At 38.6% G+C, this 24,553-nt stretch overlaps 1 protein-coding gene across 1 annotated transcript in view; it reads left to right on the forward strand.

Annotated features, from left to right (window-relative positions):
- Positions 1-24,553, forward strand: part of RSPO3 (R-spondin 3) — a 99,344-nt gene that overhangs the window by 19,640 nt on the left and 55,151 nt on the right. The window lies entirely within an intron of this gene.

Raw genomic sequence — 24,553 nt, forward strand, 5'->3', positions numbered from 1 at the left:
AAGCAGCCCCAAGGGTTGTGCCAGTGGAATAAAACTTCCCCTTTATAGTGCCGTTGTATGTGTTGTACGTCACCGCGTTTGAGAACGACGAGATTTTGTCTTGACAGTGTGTATGCAAAGAAAGCTTGTCAAGATTCTCGACAAGCCTGACAAGGAACTCGTCGAGGAAAACTATGTTTCATTTACGACGAGTTCCTCGGTAGTGTGTACGAGGCCTTAGTTTAATTGATTTAAGTTCTCTTAGCAACTGTGGATGTTTTTATTGTCTAGAAGTATTTTGCTCAATTTAAAATGCTCTGTGCGTTTTATCTCATAGGTACCCATAGGTTTGTTAGCCAGCAGGTTACATATGCCGTTAATGCAACATATTTGTTTTTTTACAGACGCATCTCAGACCTAGTTTTTTTCAATGCAGGATTTACAGTACATCATTTAATTTCTGTGTAAAGAATAGACATGCCTGAGCTATATCTGAAAATGCAGATATCTTGCAGTTTACTATACTCCACTTTGCCTTTTCTTTAGAAATATTTGGCCAAACTTCAAGCTAATGACAGAACATCCTTTTAGTTACCTATCTATTATCTAAAAATAGTAAATATATGTGATATCTGTCTGCATATTTGCTCGGGGAGTCCAGACGGCATAAGGTATGGCTTACGCTTTACGAGGGCGAACCCTCTGGACTCCCCGGCTATCTGATTCCAGTCTAATGCGTTTTGCAGGCATCTATTTCCATTGATGGAGTGGTGTGAACGCTAATATTTTAACTTGTTTGTGAGTAGTCATCAACTTTGTAAATTTGTTTATTAAACCTTGCCATTGGTAATGCACGAGGTGGGTGCGCCTTTCTTTTCCTTTTGTTTATTTTTGTAATTTGATTTCTAGCAGTCTTTTGTCATATGTCTCCATTCAGTAAATATCTTCTGCAGAACATTGGCAACCTCCAACTATGCCTATATAATATCTGTAGTCTCTGACCTTCTTCTGTAGTATGTCTGCAGTCTCTGACTATCACTTTTGCGTGTCTGCAGTCTCTGACTATCTCCTGTAGTATATCTGAAGTCTTTGGCCGTCTTTTATAGCATGTGTGCAGTCAAAAACCAAATCCTGTAGCATGTCTACAGTTCTTGGCCTTTTCCTCCAGCATGTCTGTCGTTTTTAACCATCTACGGTATCATGTGTGAAGTCTTTGACTATCTCCTGTAGAAGGTCTTAAGTTTGTGACCATGTCCTGTAGTATGTCCGCAGTCTCTGACCATCTCCTGTAGCTTTTCTGCAATCTCTGACTATCTCCTGTCTGTAGTCTCTGGCAATCTACTGAATCATGTCTACAATCTCTGACCACGTCCTGTAGCATGTGACCATAAATTATAGCATGTCTGCAGTCTGATCATCTCCTGTAGCAGGTTTCCAGTCTCTAGTCATCTACTATAGCAATCTCTGACCATCTGCTTTAACAGGTCTGTAGCCTCTGGCAATCTACTGAAGCATGTCTACAGTCTCTGACCATGTCCTGTAGAATTTCTACAGTCTATGAACATCTGTGTAGAATGTCTTCAGTATATGATTGTCTACTATAGCATATCTGAAGTCTGACCATCTCCTAAAGCATGTCTCCTGTCTCTAGCCATCTTCTATAGCATGTTTGCAATCTCTAACCATCTAATATTGTATGCATGCAGTCTCTAGCCATCATCTGTAGCATGTCTACATTCTCTGGCCATCTCTTTTAGCATGTCTATTGTCTCTGAATATAGTATTTTGGCAGTCTCTGACCATCTTCTGTAGCATGTCTGCAGTCCCTGGCAATCTCATGTAGCATTTCTGCAGTCTTTGACCATGTCTGGTAGCATGTTTCAAGTATCTGATCATCTACTGTAGCATGTCTACTATGTGACCATCTCCTGTAGTGTGTATCCAGTCTCTGAACATGTCCTGTAGCATGTCTGCAGTTTCTAATTGGGTCCAGTCACATGTCTGTCGTCTCTGACCATCTAATTTAATAGGTATGCATTCTAACAGTTGTAGCAGACCTTATGCTGAAAAGTATGTATGGTATTTTCGTAATGTCAGGTACCACACTTGAGGATCTCTTTATATAGTAAATTGGAAGTTACTGATCAGGGAAATATCATAGAGAAGTAACAGTATGCATAACTGATTTAAAAGGCAACAATTTCGTAATATCATGCATAGACCATCTTTTGAAATGTCTGTGTAAATAAAAGCTAAATTACGCTAACCAGTACACAATATATATATATATATATATATATATATATATATATATATATATATATATATATATATATATATATATATATATATATATACAGGGTGGTTGAAAAAAAAATAACTCCTTATTTTAAAAATCTTATAATACATTTTTTAATAATTATTTTTACAAAAAATTAATATGAGAAGAACACACATGGAGTTTTATTTAAAATTGGATATGTGAACCAGCATTCGCCTGCAGCTCAGGAATCGCATCAACTGATCTTGTGGGGTGGCAGAAATAACTTCTTGTAGTCGCCCTTCAAGTTCTTCTAAAGTCTTTGGTTTCATAGAGTAATCTTGTTCCTTTTTTGGAGAACATCTGTGTCCTTTTGTCTGTGAGTATAATCTTGCACCAACCACTATCTGGAGACTTCATAAAGCTGGAGAGGCCTTGAGAGAAATCACATCGCAAGGGTAACCAGAGAGGGCAATCGGCCCGTACAAGCTTTGGAGACCCACCCATCGTAAGATGAGGAGTGGGTCAACGTGTTCTGGTAAGAGTACCCAGTTATTTCTTCTCTCGTAAAAGTCTGATTGAAGCGTGCTACTGAGGATATTTATACAATCAAAAAGGACTATATATATGTATTATTCCCAACAGGGGATTGGACTATATATAATTTATGTGAAGTTAATATCATCCCATATGATTTAAGATGTTCCCCCAAAAAAACTTGTTTTGAACCTATAGCTCACCTGCCTTTGCAGGTTAATTGCTGTAGTGTGTGTTTATTTGAGAGTACCATCATCTCTCTCCTGAGTCCCTAACAGGACTTAACTGGCAACAGGTGCATGTTGATCCTCTGAGGTTCACATTCACATTAACATCCACACAGGAATATTTGTCTCACAGACTATTTTTGCATTATAGGCGTTTATTTTCACTTCACAAGTTTTATTTATTAATTTTGAAGGATTTACAAAATTCTCAATTACAAATAATTGTCACTACACCTCACGGTGTTAAGTACACATTTGGATTATTTCCAATCTTATATTATCTCTCTCCTTTTGGTTCTTACCAAAGTAGAGTTGAAATATATTGGCGCTACACTTCTTTTTACACAATTGTTCCTTTAACCAACCTCAAAAAAAAAGTCGCAGGGTGTTAAATCAGGGCTTCTGGCCAGCCACTCATGCGGGCCACGTCGACATAACCATCTCCCAGGAAAATGTTCATTCAGCCATTCACAACAATAATAGCAAAATGTGGAGGAGCACCATCTTGCATAACAATCAAGTCTTCAATATTCTCCCAGGTATTAACAACTGGCCAGATTTCATCTTGCAGCATAGTGAGGTACCTTTCGGCATTCATGGTAAAACAACAATACAGATTTAATTGGCATAGATTAAGGAACATGCATTAAAGAATTGAGAAAAAAGTAACTTCATATAAGAAAAATCATAAATAGTTTAAAATAGGGAGTTACTTTTCAAGCACCCTGTATATATATATATATATATATATATACACAATATGTATTTTCTGTAAATATTGTATTTTATTTATGAAGCTATATGGTTGTTGATATATAGGCAACATTAATTCTATTATAAAGTAGTATATGGTATGATAACATGTAATATTTCATAATAACTACAAAGGTATAAAAATGACTTAATAGATTAACGGTGCAGAGAATCAAGCTCAGTCTCAGCTATTTAAATGACTATTGTCGTAAAACTTTATATGATGATTTTACTGCTGCTGACAAGCTGAGAACAGCAACTCGCAATTCATTTTTTTACCTAGTTCTCTTCCTTTTGTAGACTTATGAGGCAATTAAATGATGGGCAAGAAAAGCCTATGAAGATTTTTTTTTTTAAATTAATTATCCATTAATAAATAATCATTTATTTTTTTAAATTACAGCAACTGCAGTGAACTTAAAACATAAAACAATGTAACAAACGATATGTTCAGTCTGCAAGAATAATAAGAATAATAAGAATAATAACTTGTAAAAATGTTTAAACCTAGGTGACCATTTTTCCAGATGTTGAAGCTGTTATAGCTGCAATGGGTGGGCCAACCCAATATTGAACCCTACGGACTAAGACTGAGATGCCATTAAAGTTCATGTACGTGTAAAGGCAAATTTCCCAATACTTTCGGTATTTTAGTGTGTGTGTAAATATATATATATATATATATATATATATATATATATATATATATATATATATATATATTTACCAGATAGAAAATTTTGAATAACAACACCGCCAGACAACGTTTTTTATTGCTGTCCCTATAGCCAACCTCCCTTCACTTCCTGTCTAATGAAATCGATGTCACCAGAACCACGAGGGCCTGTGTCATTGTGCTTTTGCTCACATCAAAGCTGCTTCTCTTCTTCTCCAAGCAGGTCACCTGAAGGTCAGATGCACCTGTAAATGAGCTCTGGATGATCTCAAAAGCTTCTGAAACTGATCTTACATGCAAGAGAAATGCATATGAAAGTCCCATTGACATAGACACTTAGGAATGGAAATGTTTCTGAAGGAGCAACAGACAACAGTGGTTCAATTTTTTTCTGATTTTCTCCCAAAAAATTATAATATTTGTGGGTATTTGGCTTCATGGTAATATCAGCACTGGTATGAGGAAGGAACAAAGGAAAACACCCCCTGCCTAGCAGGACTCTGCATGCTCTGTAAAAGGAGTCAGAGAATGGGATGTGTCAGAGGGTACGTTGTTCTGTTTCACAGGAGCTGCTGCATGGTTGGTCAGTAACTGTACTGATATTAATTTGAAATGCCAATTCTCAGAATTCACAAATTATAAATACATTTAAAGTGTTACTAAACCCACAACAGTAAAATCAGTCTGTATATGCAGTGAAGAATGCTTGTTATACTCACTATGGGACCTAAGGAGTTAATGCTGTACAATGTGTAAAAGGGCTGTTTGATCCTGTCTTCTCTGATCCTCCCCTTCTTCCACAATCCCTAATCCATCTCTTGATAGTTCAATGCCTTAAGGGCACTCTGCACATGCTTAGTTTGGTGTGTATTGCTAGAGAGTTTTTTTTTGGGGGGGGGGTGCATGTGATCAGCACTGTCCAGACAGAGGGTCAGGGGTCCTATAGACTCATAGGACAATCAGAAGAGAATGAAAACTCCTCCTACAAACTTTAACCAGACACTCGTAGAAGTCTTAAGACTGCTATATACTGCTGGTGAGAAAAGGCATTTAGCAATTTATATTTACTAAAATATTTGCATTTTTATGTTCTGTGTACTGTGGGAGACCATATATAGTGAATGCAGGGAGCTGGGTTTAATAACACTTTAACAACAGAATTAATAAAACTATTATTAAAAATGATTTATATTTTATATATATATATATATATATATATATATATATATATATATATATATATATATATATATATATATATATATATATATAAACTAGAATGTATTGGGTTGACTGCAGATTACCTGTATTGTGTATGAACTTTATTTTCCCTACAGGATTATTTTACCCCTTTCTGCTCACAATTTGTAGATGATGCCCCATGCTGAGGGTACATTAATCTATGTTGTTCCCCTTGAACAGGTAGCATTTGACACTGTGAACAGTTGTTAGCTTAGCACCTTGGCTGTTACAGACAGCTTTGGTCCCTATTAAAGAGCTAAACATGCAGGCTGGGGGATTACCTCACAAATTAAGTCTTCAACATATCATTGTAGTCTGAAGATGGCAGTGTGCCTGTGTTTAATACTATAATTGTTATATACAAATAAAGTTTAAAAAAATGTAACATGTTAAACAGCTACATACCTGATGTCACTCTTATGGCTGTGAGTGCATTTCTACTTTTAATCTTTTTATTTAAAAACAAGTTCTACACTATGCCACTGCATTCCATTCCTTCACTCCACTCAACTGAATGAGCAGCAAGACTGGGACTGTTTGAGCTACAGAGAATAGGGCTTTTCAAAGATTGCTATATTATATTTCATGTTGTTTTATATATCTATTTTGAGTTATTTTAGTAACCTCATATATACATCAGTTGAATCTGTTTCTGGGATCTCTTGTACGGATTAAACTAAGCTGCAACTTTGTTTCAATTTGGTCATCTGATCTCTGTAAAAGGGGTAGGATCAGATTTTAGATTGGCTTATCTTCATCTTCAGCAGAGATTATGTGACTAAAGGCTTAGGTATTTGGTCATGTGATCAGCAATGAAGGGAGCCTGGAGCATTACCTTTTTCAGGAAAGGTAGTATTATAGTGTTTGTTAAGGTGCATTTTTTTATGCTATATTTCCCACTGATATATAACACTAAGCTCCCCAGTGGATGTCATTTATAATATGCTATATAATAGCTTACTTCAGAGCGCCTTTCGGCGCTCAGCTGACTGCCCGCTGATCTTCTCTCTCAATGTGATAGCTGCAGGGGGAGGTGCTGGGAAACCCCAGCGGGCAGTCAAATAAGATAACTATAGAAGAAAAATGCTGTTATATTTAGAGCAGGTTAGGCAGATCGGGGAGCTGACAGGCAGATAGGGGAGTAGGTAAGAGGGAGACAGAGATATAGGAAAGCAGGCTGCGGATGATGGAGGCACGTACTCTGTCTATGATGTCAGGGCTCAGCAGACCTGATTATCATAGTCAGTTTACAGGGGGAGGGTATAGCCAAGCAAGATCACCCAGGTATTTCAGGTGATACGGGGGGGGGGGGGCAAATTACACAGCACAAGAACTGTGCTGTACACACATGCTTTAAAGAAACAGGATCAATATTTTTTTTTTTTTGGGGGGGGTTAACAAATGCTTTAACGTTGTTTGAATACATTTATTATTTGTTTATCCATAATAGCAAGACTGTAATATGGGTTTAAGTATTGATAACAATTTGATTATTATTACTGAATGAGGGTCTTGATCAGCCTTTCTCAACCTTTCTGGTCTCAGGGAATCCATGCTAAAACATACTGGGGTAGATTCACAGAGTAGATACGACGGCATATCTCCAGATACGCCGTTGTATCTCTGAGATCCGACCGCCGTAAGTCTCTTACACCGTCGGATCTTAACTGCATATTTACGCTGGCCGCTAGGGGCGTGTACACTGATTTACGCCTAGAATATGTAAATCAGCTAGATATGCGAATTCACAAACGTACACCCGGCCGACGCAGTACATTTACGCCGTTTACGTTAGGCTTTTCCCGGCGTAAAGTTACCCCTGCTATATGAGGCGTATATGCGGCGCACCAATGTTAAGTATGGCCGTCGTTCCCGCGACGAAATTTGAAAAAGTTACGTTGTTTGCGTAAGTCGTCCATGAATGGGGCTGGACGTCATTTATGTTCACGTCGAAACCAATGACGTCCTTGCGGCGTACTTTGGAGCAATGCACACTGGGAAATTCCACGGACGGCGCATGCGCCGTTCGTGAAAAACGTCAATCACGTCGGGTCAGGGTTGATTTACATAACACACGCCCACCTCTTCACAATTTGATTTAGGCGGGCTTACGCCAGCCTATTTACGCTACGCCGCCACAACTTTCTTTTAAGAATACGGCACTTGCCTGTAAAAGTTGCGGAGGCTTAGCGTAAATAGGATACGTTACGCCCGCACAAAGAAACGCCATTCTACGTGAATCTACCCCACTATATCTAAAATTCATGATACATGTGATGGTAAATGGGAAGAATGCTTCTTAAACTTGAAGTCATTGAGAAGAAAACCCCATTACAGATAGCTATATAAGATCACTGGTGTTAGTGGGAACCTTTCTGAGAGGTGGAAATTGCTCATCGCTCAAGGAACATCCTAGCAACCTCTGGAGGAACTCATGGTACCCTGGTTGATAAACCCTGATCTGTAGCTTTGTGGGTCATTATGCCCTGATACCCTTAGTAGAATTCTCTTGGAGGAAAGTTCTCATTTGTTAGCTTTTTTTTCAGGCCTCCGGGTGTGTCTGCATTGGAAAAGCAACATGGTGGTCAACAGAATATTAGTGTATATGTCTATAATATTTAGTCAGCCAGGTCATTTGTCAACATCTCACCACCATTTAAGATTTATGAGAGCCTTTAAAAAAGTAAAGTCGTGCATTCTATCCTGGGCTCCTTTACAGGACAGTCTGCTGTAGCTTTGCCTCTCATTAACTGATTGACAAAACTCCAACTGACGACTTACTGCAAATCCTTATATGTTTTAAGACTTCTTTACATGCCTTTGACAGAATTTTAATGCTTGTGTCTTCTCTCAGAGGTGCCCTGTCACACGCTCTCCTTGGTATACAAATCGATATTGGCCCACACTCATAGCACACTCCCCACATAAACAAAATATGGTCAAGGGAGTTGGATATGAGATCCCCCTTCCTCTTCATTCATAAATTCTCAGTTTCCAGCTACGCTCAAGAGAAGAACTTTAAACTGCTCTCTGGGTGGTACCATGACTCGGTTTTAAATAACCATATTTTTCCAACATCTTCAGACATCTGCTGGTGTTGTTGCAGAGTGAGGGGATCATACCTGCACATCTGGTGGAATTATAACCTGATCTGCTTGTTCTGGCCTACAATCTTTCAGATATATAATGATATCCATGATGAGTCCCTTAACCCTTCCCCTACAATAGCCCTGTTATCTATTTTACCAGGTTCTGTTAAATATCAAAAATCTAGCCTTTTGAGATTTTTCCTCTCAGCAACTAGGCAGCTAATTTCCAGATTTTGGAAATCTACAACCACGCCCTCCCTATCACTTTGGGTAGAAATAGTAAACAATACTATGCTTATGGAAAAAACGCAGACTAGGGAAATGAATACTTGGGAAAGGTTAACACTAAGTGGTACATTTGGATGCACTACTCCACTTCAGAGAAGATACTTAATAGACTCATTCATTAGGCTTCTATGGGAGGTAAGTCGGGAAGGAATGGAGCGAGAGATACTATCTTTCTACTTTTTCGTCCTCATCAGCTTTAGTCTCTCCTCAATATTCTCCTTTTTTGATTCCCCTTCAAGTTAAATTACTACCGGGAAACCTTGTGTCTACCACTCCTATTTCTCGCTAATGACTTTGTCCTCTTTCTTTCATCCGCAGTTTTTTTCTTTATTCCTATTATCCTTATGTGCATTGTTAATTATTGTTTATTTAGTGTCTCTTGACACTGCACTGAACTTCCATCATCATAAGTGCCTTGGCAGTATTACAGCCATCCACGATTTGGACCCCTACCTTTGGACCCCTACCTAACCTGAAGACATCTCTATATACGCAGATGTTAAAGTTGTTGTAAAGTCAGAAGGTTTTTATCCTAATGCATTCTGTGCATAAAGACAAGAAGCCTTCTGTGTGCAGCAGCCCCCTTCAGCCCCTCTAATACTTAACTGAGCCCCCTCTCAATCCAGCGATGTCCACAAATGCCTTGGCTGTCTTTCCTGACTGTCTTTCCTGATTGGCTGAGACATGGCAGTGCTGCCATTGGCTCCTGCTGATGTCAATCAAAGTCAGTTAGCCAATCAGGAAAGAGAGGGGTGGGACCGAACCGCAGCTCTGTGTCTGAATGGACACAGGGAGCTGTCACTCAGCTCGGTTCCCTCCATAGCAAGCTGCTTGCTGTGGGGGCACGTAACAGGAGGGAGGGGCCAGGATAGCCAAAGAAGAACCCGAGAAGAGGAGGATCAGGGATACCCTGTGCAAAACCACTGCACAGTGTAGGTAAGTATAATATGTTTGTTATTTATATAGAAAAAAAACTGAGACTTTACAATCACTTTAATCATTGCAATTGTCTTGGATTGTTGATTTAGACCGTATTCATACATTTGTGTGGAAAGTGTCGAGTTTTACTCATCATTTTATTGAAGATTTCGCTTTGTATTACTCTTGAATTCTTTAATAATAATAAAAACATATTCAACCTAAAAAGGTATAGCCAGTTATAGGTCTTAGGAGCATTTTAGTAACTAAGTAGAAAAGTGTGGCCAAAATAAATCACAAATACATTAATTGTTTATGAAATTAAAATAATGCTGAAGTAGCATTAAGAGTGATATCCCATGTTACTAAATGGGAACTTACATAGCACGTTCCATGAGATTCCTTGCAGTACTCAAATGATCTGTTGTAAATATTTGTGTTAATCCTTTTCGCTGAGATTAAACAAAGTGTAAGCAGCAATTCCAAAAAGATAAGTTCTAGTTAATTTTAGTTACTGTGAAAAGCTATGGCTCATGTCATGCTTGGGCAGAATGGTTTAATGCTCTAAAGAGAAAGACAAAAAAAAGCATAATGTATCAGCAGCACTAAAGAGTGTAGCTGCAGTAATGGGAGTTACACTGTGTTATCATTAGCAACAATAATTGCAGATGCCGGAGACTGTTATTCTAACTAGTGATGCTTCACGGTCTGTATGAAAAACGTGTTGGTAAATCACACAGAAAGAATGTGGGCATTGCACTTTGAATCTGTTCTGTTTTTTTTAATAATAGGCTTTGACTGAAATCTCTGAAAAGGCATTAAGGGCCACTATTATGCTTTAAAATATGCATCAGTAAAAATGTAAAAATGAACTCCAGGCTCATGCACAATTTACCAAAAAATGTTGGAATGTTGAATATAAATAAGAATCTAGCAAACCTGGAACGTATCAGATTTACACATTTCTCTCTGTATACATGGTTGTAATGTTTTGAATGGATGAGAGGACCTCATAGAATATCTAAATGGAATATAACGTGTTTTTGTTAAAACTCAAAAACAAAAGTTTTGAAAAAGTGTTGTTCTTTCATAGGTAAATATAAAATATTGCACATTAAATATTGTTATGTATTGTTGTGCATCTTCCTGAATATCAAGAGAATGTGATACACAGTGATGCCATGTCAAGTTGCAGTGATCAGGCCTAGGAATTGGCTTCTAGACCTGAGCACTGTATCATGGGAGGAGGTCACATGCTCCTCCACTGAAGAGGTTGAATATCAGTGTGTGAAGCCTCGTACACACGACCGAGGAACTCGATGGGCGAAACACATCGTTTTCCTCGTCAAGTTCCTTGTTAGGCTGTCGAGAAACTCGACAAGGCAAGTTTCTCCATTCCCGTCGAGGAAAAAGAAGACATGCTCTCTTTTTGTCTTGACAGGATCCTCGACAGTTTCCTCGTCGAAAAATGTACACACGACCGGTTTCCTCGGCAAAAAAAAAAATCCCAGCAAGTTTCTTGCTGTTTTTTGCTGAGAAACTTGGTCATGTGTACGAGGCCTTAGTCTAGTTTTCTTTTCAAATAAACATTTCCTACAGAATGTGTCCATGACACCCAAATCACAGAGGGTCATGGTCCCAGCATTGTCACTTGCTGACGGTCCCTGTCTAACTGAAAATGCAGACTGGTGCTGTTTGGATTTTCAGTTAGGCAGGGACCGACAGCAAGTAAGCAGACAATGCTGGGCCCATGACGCTCTTTGATTTGGGTATCATGGACACATTTTGTATGAAATGTTTATTGGAAAAGGAAACATGTACAAAAATAAAATAAATGGCACAAAGGTTCAGTTTAGAAAACATTCACAAAATTGTACAATTAAGTTGGGCAGAAATCATTTTAGATGTTAGCTATTTTTTGAAAACACATAAACTTCGAAGGATTTGCCAAAAGTAATTTGCCCATTGAAGGCAAAGTGTCTTTGTAAACCAACCCTGCCTAACATACTCACACACTAATACTCAACCTCTTCGGTGGAGGAGCATGTGACCTCCTCCCATGATACAGTGCTCAGGTCTATCAGGCCTAGAGGCAAACTCCTAGTCCTGAGCACTGTAACTTGACATGGCATCACTGCTCATTTTAGGCTCCTTTTAGGCTCCAACACAGTTTTTTTCCCCAGTGGCCCAGAGGAAAAAGTGGCAGGGGAGCATCAGAGGGGTGAGTATTAGTGGGGCTTTAAAAAGGCATGGTCACTAGACCTCACAGTGACAATGTCTTCTTAAATTCTCCATTTATAGGACTACATAAAAGAAACAACAGAGTTTATTCAATAAAGAAGTTCAAAATATATATGTAAACATCTGGAAACAGATTTTTTTGAGATTTCATATTTTTTTAAATTTTTGGCAGCAGTAAATTTCGTTTCACAGGTGGTCAATGCACCTGCCCAAATATAAGACATATGTATGCATAACAGAATGACTTGCGCAGACGCAGCGGTTTTATCCCAAAGCTAAGAAGACATTAATAATCTTATCACCAAAACATAACACTAAATTACTAAACTCAGACTTGCTGCGGCATTAGTTCAGCAGTAAGATGTGACATACTGCTGGTGGTAGTGTACTTGTAGTGCTGGTGAATGTAGATTAGTGATTGGAAACTAGACATCACCTCTGGTCCTAGTCTTCCCAGTTTTGCACCATCAATCAAAGCTTTGCTTCCTCTTTGTGTATCATCCTAGTATAAAATTTCAGATCACCTGCATCTTCAAATAGATTACTGCCGTTTCTAGCTTTAGGGGACACAGTAGACACTGCTAGGGATGATTTACTAAAGACAAACAGACTGTTCATTAGCAAGGGAATGTTCCTTTAGCTGAATGTGGTGTATGTGGTGTGGTGCAGGGGTGGACTGACAACTCATGGGGCCCCCAGGCAATAGGAGATTATGGAGCGCCCGTGCAATAGGAGATTATGGGGCCCCCAGGCAATAGGAGATTATGGGGCCCCCAGCAATAGGAGATTATGGGGCCCCCAGGCAATAGGAGATTATGGGGCCCCAGGCAATAGATTATGGGGCCACACAGTATACACACACACACACAGGGCTTTTTTTCTCAGACAATAGGTGCAGGAACTCCCCCATTTACGAGTCAGCCCTTTTCTCCGCCCCCTACCCACCTCCCAGTACCGTCCCTTTTAGACAATATAGAACCAAGTATCATTTTGTGGTGCTAAGTAATTTGTATGGAATTTGGTAATGATATAAAGAAAAGCAGTAAAATAGATCCTCTGCAGCCAGCAGCAATAGATTCCCCCCTTACAGCAATGGACCACCTACAACAAAATTTCCCCGCCAGCAACAAAAGACTCCCGGCAGCATCAACAGATCTCCGCACAGCCAGCAATAATAGTCTATCTGGCTGCCATCAACAATAGACCCCTCCCCCAACAGTAGATCTCTTTCAGCAACAACTGACCCTCCAGCAACATAAGACCACCCAGCAACATAAGACCCCCACCAGAAACAATAGACCCCCCCCATGCAAAAATAGATCCCCAGCAGTGAGCATCAATACCCTGCAGCACACCCCAGCACCCCCTGATATTACACACAGTCAGTCCAGGAGGTGCCGGAACTGCGTTCCCCCGCGTTCCCGCTGAAAAAAAGCCCTGCACACACACATACGGTATACATACACAGTACACAAACACACAATATACACACACAGTAGACACACACAGTATACATACACACACTGAAATGGTACTGGAGAAGCTTGGCAGCTATAATCTTGGGATTTTTTTTAAAACTCAGATTTTTACATACTGTCCCTGGTTTTACTGAGGCTGGCAAGCCTGATGGGGCCCCCTAGTGGCATGGGGCACTTGGGCAGTGCCCGAGTGCCCGAATGGTCAGTCCGCCCCTGGTGTGGTGTGAATGTATGTGGTAAAAACTCTCTTTGCAAATAAATCCTTGCATTGATTGGATGATGGAAGGTCGGCATAGCAAGCGAATGGCTTGTACGTGAACACCGGTTCAACAGAAACAGGCCTTACGTCTGGCTTCTGTCAAAAGGGCATGCTGGAAAACCAGCAGCTGACCGGCATCCGATCAGCACTTGCAACCAATGGCTGCAAGCATGACCAGTCTGTTCTGGTGGGGGGCATTCCCCATGTCAGAACCCAATAGCACAGATCATACGAACATACAGTAGTTACTAACATAGTTAGTACAGTGAGCTACTCATTTATTTATTTATTTTCATTCAGCCCGCTGGATATAGGATAGGATATAAATACTCTTGTCTTTCCATCAATGAAGGTATTGGGAAATTGATTGACAAACATTTTAACATTCTTTATCTACATTTATTTAACTTTGGTGTTTTTAGATTCCTTGGAGTTTTTCAACGGCCATAAACATCTGAGTGTTGTATCACCGTGCAATTATATGTGCATATATATAAATGGTAATTCCAGGGTATAACTTTATACTGTCAATGTTTTTTCTTTGTACAATGGAAAAACAAAAATCATGACTCAGTAAATATATTTTTATGGCCATTCCATGAGACAAGCAGAAAATAAAACACCTTTAACAATCATCTTCCATCTGTTACTGTTTTGTAGGTTGCGCAATCCATTTATAATAAAACATATTTTATTGTTTGAAACCATAACAGTTATATGATACATGAAATAATCCACTGCTGTATTATGCGTGTTCATACAGTAGATACATAAAAGTACACCGATGTATAAAATACAAAAAAACACCAGGTGATGGGAGAAGAGATTTAGTAAAATAAATTACATCTATAAGGTTATATAAAGCTATGCTTTGGCTCCAAGACACTTGGGAGATAAGCAAGAAAGTTATTTGCTTAAGATGAAGTCTGATCAAATACCATCAGAGCAAACCATGGGATCCAATGCTGTTCAAAGTAATACATGTCTGACCTTAGAATGTGCATAATATTTTCCATGTGTAAAACCCACCAAACCTTATCTGCCAATATTTGATACGTTTCTCCAGGTGCCTTCCAGTACACATCTAGTGACAGCACAATGAAGTTCAAGGATACAAAGTGCATACTTTTTTTTTTTTTTAGGAGAATCCTGCAGGATCAGTGAATATGTGTGCAGATCCACTTGGGAAAATTTTTGTTTAAGACATAATACCCTGCATGACCTTTGAAATATGGTCACCGGGCTTAGAAGGGCCCAACAAGGGGCTCTTGGATAAGCCACCCCAATCACTATAAAATGGGTGGGAAGCTATAGTGTTAGTGTATTGGAGCTGCTTTGAGGATAGGATAAGAAAAGATGACAAATGTCATAGGAGGAGTATAGGGTCATTTAGAAAAATTGTCTTCAGTTACTAGTTGTTAGCTTATTGGGCAATGAACCATTTTTGTTAATGTTTGTTTTGTATGGTTCATTTTAGATGTGTGGTTACTTTTAGCTGCTGCCACATCCATATCATCCATAGCAAACCCATCCATAGCAAAGGATATGTGTATTTTTAATGTCAAAGTGGTTCCAAACACACACTGTTTAATTTACATTGTCCCTTCTATTTCTATTTATGAATGATGGCACTATAATTATTTTAATAAAAAAAATCTAAGTACCTTTTTCCTAATCAATATGCAGCTGTCACATGACTCAGCTCTTTCCCAGCCTGTCTATAGGGAAACATAAGTCCTTTGCTGCTGGTCACAGGTTAATAAAAAAAAACAGCCTTTGCAATACGGAATAAAAATAAATAATTAATATCTATAAACTGTTTTAAATTGTCATACAAATATATATTTGAAATCAAATCTCTATTATTTTTTCGCAATAACATGATGTGGGCAGATTTCTGCCAGTCACATGATGTGTCCTGCCCCTCCAGCCTGTGTGTTAGAATAAGAAGGGGGTGAAGCCTCCATTATTCTACATGTTATATACCGCCCCCCATTGTGTTTATCTGGCCAGTGGACATGGAGAAGGTTGGGAGGGAGTGAGCTGTCATTTACCACTGTGTATATGCCCACATGTGTGACTCTATAGTCACACAGGCTGCTTAGATGTGATAGGGAGGAAATGCTCAGCATAGAAGAAACTCACTGAAAACTGAGCATGTGCAGATTTGCCACCACAGCCGCATAATCGCTAGCTGAAATGGAGACATGAACAGAAGGTGGATATAGAGAACAGCAGGGTCAACCAGTTTTTTTTTTTTTTTTGCAAAATACAGAAATTAAATCTCATAGTGACTCATGCAATACAGCATTTATTGATAGTTTATTAATTTTATTTTTGTTTGTATTGATATATATATTTGCAGTGGCAGTGTCCAGCTTTTCCTGCATTTTTAAACAGTAGTTTGCCATTTAGGCCCTATAAATGGCCAGAATTTAATAAAAGGATAGCTCCCCTGATAGACTTAAAAAGGATTTGCCTCTACGTTCATGTTTGATGAAGGTCATACAGGATTTGAGAAACCCTTGGCAAATCTAAACTGGGCAGATTTGGCCATCCCAATTTTTATTCATTTTTAAACTCATGTGTATCTACTTAAAATGCTTCTTCTTTGAAGATGAGCCAATGCTTAGCTAGTGCATGAGTTAAAAGTCATAACCTGTTGGTGGAAGTGACATGCTGTGCTTTCTTATGACTTTAGGACAATTTATCTATGCAGGACATATTGGAGATGTCAAAGGGTTTACTCAAAATTTAGCAATAACTTCTGCTCCAGCTGTGTTCTCCAACAAAGCGTTAAATTGCCTGAAACCAATCCATATATGAGCAATGGTTAGGTTATTTGATTAAAAAAAGTAAGGTGTGAATATGTTATATACGTTTTTTTTTTCTAATGGTAATAAATCCGTTCAAGGGGCAAGTGTCCTAAGGTTGTGCTAAATGTCACTAAAATGCATCTTACATAGAACATCGAAACTGATAGCCAACAGTGTCTTGACTTCTTAATACTGAGGCTAGTTTATATTCATTAATGTGCACATCTGGATTCTAATAATCAGGCCATTAGACCATTGGACTACATTTTTTGAGATATGGCCATTCTAGCTATGGCTTGTCTTGTAAACTAATATATACACTTGATGGTTTATACTCTTGTTTTGTATTGTAAAAGTTTTTGTAGCACCCCTGCTATTGTAACAAGCCAGCTTGGCCTGAATGCAAATCGAGATAAAACATAAAGAAAGGCATTTGAGATAAAACAAAAAAAAAGAAAGAAAGAAACTGGCTTACAAGTGACCCCACAGTTACCAGAATACTATATTTTTCATTATAGTAAGCCTTTAGGTGACTCTAATGGGCATATTCCAGATATTTCCATCCTAGCAAGAGCTCTTAAAGGGTTTGTAAAGTAATTTATTTTTTTATCTTAATAGCTTCCTTTACCTTAATGCAGTGCTGTTTTCATGTCCTCATTTTTTCTCTCGAGTTGCTGTAATTCTTCTCTGTTCTGGACACTTCCTGGTTGTCTGTTTCCTGATAACCACAGTACTGGAAGCTTTCTCTCTGTTGTCACTAATCAAGGAGGTGTGATTACTGTGTGTCTAAAACCCCTCAGCACCAATCAGTTTCGTTTTCCAAAGCATCACTGCCCTGTATTGGCTCTGTGGCTCTGTACAGCAGAGGCAGGAAACAACATGCAAAAACGAAACTAGAACCTACAGGTACATTATATGATTGATTGTTATATATTTTTTATCGTTTTTAAAAGGAATCAGTTAACTATTATGTCTCTATACCCTGTAAACAGTCATTTCAGCAAAAAAAAATGTTTTATTTACAACTCCTTTAAGCCTGGTACACACAAGCAGATTGTTGGCCAACCGAGCGTCTGATTTTTTTGTGTTCAGGGAGTGTGCCTGGATCGGGCAACAAACACGAACGTAGTGTCATACTACAAGGAATTTCAGCTCTTGAGCGTCACCCTTTGTGCCCCTTCTGCTAATTTTGTGTTTGGTGAACATTGATTCTGAGCATACGTGTTTGTACTTTTGACTTTTGTATGACAGACTTGTGTACTGACCATCAGAAAATCTGAAAACAGACCATTGTCCGCAGAAAATTTACTAGCATGTCATCCAAGTTAGAAAGTTGGACAACAGTTATCTGAAGGAACATACAAATGGTCAGATTTTAGGCCAACAGACAATCCCTTTCCAACAATCTGATTGCGTGTACAAGGCTTAAGCCTAGGCAAAGTGGAAATATTTCATATTCTGTTTTGTTCAGAAATGTTTCAATATTCCTCAGCCTAGGCCAAAATGCTCTGGAACTGGCATTAGAATAAGCAATACTAAACTGAAGATGATAATGGTGATGATGATGACTATGATGATGATGACAATTCTGATAATAATTTTGTTTTATAAATAATTGTATTTGTGGCCTTAAATATATTTCAAGTATTTCCCCATAAGGTTACAATCACCTAAAATCAAGCTGATCTCTTTACCTCTCTGGATCTCTGCAGCTGTCTCTCCTCTTACTCTCTCACTCGTCAAGCCATTGTTGCATAAGGGTTGAAATCCCTCAATTATACCAAGGGCATAAGTTGTTTCAGATGGCAATGTATAGTGAACCTGCACACATGTAGGTTGTATATTCCCCAGATGACAATAACTCTTATGTAATCCTATGTAGGTTTTTAGCTTTTAGGTACATATGTGATTTATTGTGGTATCTGTGTCATTACATATAGTTCTATTGTACACAATAAGCGCTAAAAATGATAGATGGGATGTGTGGCAACAAAAGGCCTATGGGAAAACATATAGAAAAAAATCAACGTCAGAAATCTTTACAAATATGTATACAGGAAAAGCTTGTCTATCTCATTGGTCATCAACTTCGTGACATTTTTTTTTCCACATCACAAATATTTTACAGATGTGTGAAAGTGACTACAGCTGGCTGACAAAAGCATGTTTGCCTTTTTCACTTATTTTTTTTTTTTTTTATACAATCATATACAGATTAGAGGAACCGAGATGTGGGTTTACACGTTCAAACTTTTTCATTGTTAATAATTTGTTGATATAATGGACATTTACAAATGTTGCATTTAGAACCTCTGGTGCCGTGCAACCAACTAGTTGTTACTGCATACTTGTGTTTATTACATGCTTCTTTTATCAAGGTACCTACATACATCCTCTTTTCTCATGAAAGGTGCTACTCCTTGATTGTAAGCTCTAATGAGCAGGGCCCTCTGATTCCTCCTGTATTGATTGTATTGTAACTGTTACCCTTGTGTTGTAAAGAGCTGCACAAACTTTTGGCGCTATATAAATTCTGTATTATAATAATAATAATAATAATAATTAGGGCTGTGCGTTTAACGCGATATTAACGGCGTTAACGCAAACCCATGTTAACGCCGTCAATATTTTTATCGCGCGATTAACGGGGGTGGACGTGCAGAGTGTGCAGCGGCGCGGCGCGGCTTACCTTCTCGCTGGATTCACAGGCAAGTTACTCACCTTGTCCCTGGATCCAGCGATGCCACCCCGCTGTGTGATCGAGCGGGTCCTCCTCGCTTGGTGGGTCCTCCTCACTTGGCGGGTCCTCCTCGCTTGGCGGGTCCTCCTCGCTCGATTCACAGTGCCTGTGTGCCGCCGATCTCCGTTCCCTGCGACGTTACGACGCACGGGAGCGGAGAACGGCGCCAAATTCAAAAAAGTAAACAAACACAATACACACAGTATACTGTAATCTTATAGATTACAGTACTGTATGTAAAAAATACACACACCCCTTGTCCCTAGTGGTCTGCCCAGTGTCCTACATGTACTTTTATAAAATAAAAACGATTCTTTCTGCCTGAAAAACTGTAGATTGTCCAAAAGTGTCCCTTTATGTCAAAAATGGTTTTAGATCAGCTAGAAAACAGCGATAATAAATTATAATCACTTGCAGAATTGTGCGATATTTGTGGGGAAATTCGTCATAAATTAGATAGATTAATCGTGAGTTAACTATGACATTAATGCGATTAATCGCGATTAAAAATTTTAATCGTTTGACAGCACTAATAATAATACTTAACACCTTGGGGCTTCCACAATATGTTCACTAAAAGATAACCTCAACATGAAACCCAAGTTTGGTCCTCTGGTATACTCCTAACATTCCACACCTTCAAGGACACCCATCACCCCAGGCCAAGCTGGCAGGCAAAAGTGCATGCCCTTTGTAATTTGTAATGTGCCATGGTGCCAACCGTAGATTTTTTTTTCCGTTTAACATCAGATTTATAAACAGATGTTTAAAGTAGAACTATAGCCCAAACTTTTATATATATATATATATATATATATATATATATATATATATATATATATATATATATATATATATATTGGATAGAGTAAGGGAGGCTTATAACCCCTCTCAGATTTTTGCCATCTGTGTCCCATAGGGGAGATTTTCCTTCACTTCCTGTCCCATAGCCGAAATAGGGAGCGAGAGGAATCCCATTGTGTCACCAGGGTTACCAAAACTAGTCGCCTTTGGAAAGATTTCCCCTCTACTACTATTTTCTTCTACGTTCAATGATAATGGTGAACAGGACAAATAGAGAGACTGGCAGGTGTTCTAGTTCCTCTCCACGCTGTCCAAAACGGAAAAAAAATATAAGTTTTGCCTTTGTTTATACTTTATTATAATTTTACAGGATTTGTTGCCAAACTTTATTTTATAATTAAACATTTGTTTTAAGATGCATGAAGTTTAATTAGAAAGCATGAAGATCACGCTTGCCTTTGTACATTTTGAAGAATGTGTTAATTCTCTGCTTAAATTACTATTGTAGTAAGAGAAATACACTATAGTGTCAAAAGAATTGGGATGCCTGCCTTTACATGCACATGAACTTTTATCGCATCCCAGTCTTAGTCCGTAGGGTTCAATATTGAGTTGACCCACCATTTGCAGCTATTACAGCTTCAACTCTTCAGGGAAGGCTGTCCACAAGGTTTAGGAGTGTGTTTATGGAAATGTTTAACCATTCTTCCAGAAATGCATTTGTGAGGTCAGGCGTTGACATTGGTTGAGAAGGCCTGGCTCTCAGTCTCTGCTCTAATTTATCCCAAAGGTGTTCTATCAGGTTGAGATCAGGACAGTCAAGTTTCTCCACCCCAAACTCACTCATACACACTATATTGCCAAAAGTAATGGGCCACCCCTCCAAATTATTTGGTAGAGGGGGGATTATGCTGTGGGGTTGTTTTTCAGGGGTTGGGTTTGGCCCCTTAGTTCCAGTGAAGGGAACTCTTAAGGCGGCAGCATACCAAGATATTTTGAACAATTTCATGCTCCCAGCTTTGTGGGAACAGTTTGAGGATGGCCCTTTCCTGTTCCAACATGACTGCGTACCAGTACACAAAGCAAGGTCCATAAAGACATGGATGTGCGAGTTTGGGGTGGAGGAACTTGACTGGCATGCAGAGAGTCCTGGCCTCAAATTACCTCCTTCTGAAAATACTTGTTACTTGGCAATCTCTGACTTCAGAAGCATGCAGCAAGTGAAGTCAGAGCTAAGTCATAAATCTTGATCTGCATACCTGTTTTAGGCCAGAAACACTAAAAGCATCAAAGTCATTGGATCTGCATTGAAAGGCAGGCAACTAGACGTTTTAAAGTGAGAGGTTAACAATGGCAGCCTACATATTCCTCTTGTACAAGTTTTCTTTAAGACAATGCAGTCTGTGCTAGTTAAGTGGGGTGAGGGTTTACCCCTCCACAGGCCTATTTTTAGAACAACAGCTGCTATTTTAGTCTCCAGCTGCTGAGACTTGAAGGAGGGTCCAGCTGCTTGCTCACTTACAAAAGTGATAAAAATGAGATAGTCATATGCAATATTTTATATTAGAAAAAATGAAATTATCATTTAAAAATTGAATTATCATTTAATAATATCACGTGAGTACTTTTAAAGAAACATTTCTAAATAAAGATAAGACTAGCTCACATATTCATTGGCCTTGGACTACTATGTTGGAGATAATGGGGTTGATTTACTAAAGCTGAAGAGTGCAAAATCTGGTGCAGCTCTGCACAGAAACCAATCGGGTTCCAGTTTTTTTTTTGTCTAAGCTTAATTGAACAAGTTAAAGTTAGAAGCTGATTGGCTACCATGCAGAGCTGCACCAGATATTGCACTCTCCAGTTTTAGTAAATTCACCCCATAGTCAAGAAGATAACATTCATTTACATGTTTATAATTTCTTTGACTGCCATATAATTGTATTATATTGGAAGAAAAAAAATAACAACTTGCAAAGCTTTACCAGCTTTATTATTCCCTTGAAAACTTCAGTTAATGGCCCTAAAACCCCTGTCCCCACTCCTTTATTGTAAAGTTTAGAACAATTCTTTTTTTTTTCAAGTAACTGAACTAGGTGGTGTATTAAAAGCATCACTTTACTGTTGTATAAGACAGGGAAACTGCAAAGTACCAGAAATTATGTATCTACAGTAACAGCACTTGGTTAGAATAAACCACTGGTTCTCACATTTTTTTTTCTTTTTACTTTTTGCCTTTAAAGCGGTTGTAGACCTGTGTGGCATGTGAGGAAAAAAAAACACCCCGCAAGGCAATGGTATAATGTGCTAGTATGCATTGCTAGTATTTACTTTATCAATGCCCAGATAATCCCCATTCCCATTGTTTAAAATAAAAGAGACACAACCATGTCTAAAAGATTGGAGGATAGAAGAATGTCTGTGAAGGGTCTCATGCTATATCTAGTTGGAAGTAGCCACATTCATCTGGACTTGTTTAGTAAGGCTGAAAACATTTCACCACTTATTTAAGTGGATTTCTCAGTTCAAGTGAGGTTTTAATGCTGCGATATTATTCTTCCTATTATTATTATTATAATACAGGATTGATATAGCGCCAGCAGTTATATCTCACTATTCAGTTTAATGTGACTTATTACTGTGGATATTCAAAGTAGAAAAATATTGTAAAATGTAAACTTTTTATAGTCTGCCAAATAAAAATCACAACCGCGTTAACACAGATTAGTTAGTCTATAGCCAAGACACTTCTCTCTGCCTGGTATATTGATGCCTATAGTTAGTATTCTATTTCTCACTATAACATATGTTAACTAATGAATAAGCAGCTACAAAAACCAGTGAACAGTAGAATAAAACAAATACAACATACAAATAGTAGCGCTAAAATATGATGATAAAAATCAAATAACTGATGTATAGAAAAGGGGAGGAAGAAGTCCAATTAAGAGTGAAAAAAACTGGATAAGTAAGTGGATCAAACGTGTAGTTCAAATATCAGATGACTGATAGATAAAACCAAAAAGAGGAAAAATCCAAATATTTGTGGTGAAAGAAAACTTGATTGATGTGTGATCACAGTGAGTGATGTCAAATCAATGGTGATTCTCTCTTGAACATGAAGAACACTGGTGATGAACCCGCCACCAATAAAGCAGAGGCTTACCAGATATATAGGACTCAAATGAGCCTACACCCAGAGGGTCTAAAGGGCTGGATATATACAATGGCTGTATCAGGACAGGACTCGATCTTCACACGACAACACCGCCAAGATGGAGGAAGATGTTTAATGTATAAAGTTGGTCACTTTCAAATGATCAAACCATAACACCGATGTATGGAGAAAGGTAAACAGAAGAGGCACATAGCATAATACCGTAGGCACTGAATTTTAATAATGGTTATAAACACTTACATGAAAGTGGAAATAAAACAGCATATCAATCAATATGTGCGTGGCAGCAGTGTAATCATCCGACGCGTTTCACAAAAACTTGCTTCGTCTGGGGTATGGACTTCTTCCTCCCCTTTTCTATACATCAGTTATTTGATTTTCATCATCATATTTTAGCGCTACTATCTGTATTGTATGTTAGAACTCGACAAGCTTGCTTTGCGTACACACTGTCAAGACAAAATCTCCTCGTTCTCAAACGCGGTGACATACAACACATACAACAGCAGGGGAAGTTCGATTCCACTGGCTAAACTCTTGGGGCTGGTTTTGCTAATCTCATGTGTTTGCGTGTTAAGTAAAACTCGACGAGAAACTCGAGCGTGTGTATGCTAAGAAACCCGCGCTTGCTCAGAATAAAGTATGAGACGGGAGTAAAAGTAGCATTTGTAATGGAGATAACACATTTTTCAAGCTGTAACAGACTGAAAAGTGCAGATCGTCTCCTAACAAACTTTTACTTAACACGCAAACACATGAGATTAGCAAAACCAGCCCCAAGAGTTTAGCCAGTGGAATCGAACTTCCCCTGCTGTTGTATGTGTTGTATGTCACCGCGTTTGAGAACGAGGAGATTTTGTCTTGACAGTGTGTACGCAAAGCAAGCTTGTCGAGTTCCTCGACAAGCCTAACAAGGAACTCGACGAGGAAAACGATGTGTTTCGCCCGACGAGTAACTTGGTCGTGTGTACGAGGCCTGAGTCGCAATGCATTCCTGAATCTTTTTAGATTCAGTTGAGGAGGAGACTGAGTCAGGTCTCGTGACTGAGGGAGTGGACTGGGAGTAAG

The sequence above is a fragment of the Rana temporaria genome, chromosome 4 (genome assembly GCF_905171775.1).
Source record: "Rana temporaria chromosome 4, aRanTem1.1, whole genome shotgun sequence".
Lineage (NCBI taxonomy): Eukaryota > Metazoa > Chordata > Amphibia > Anura > Ranidae > Rana > Rana temporaria.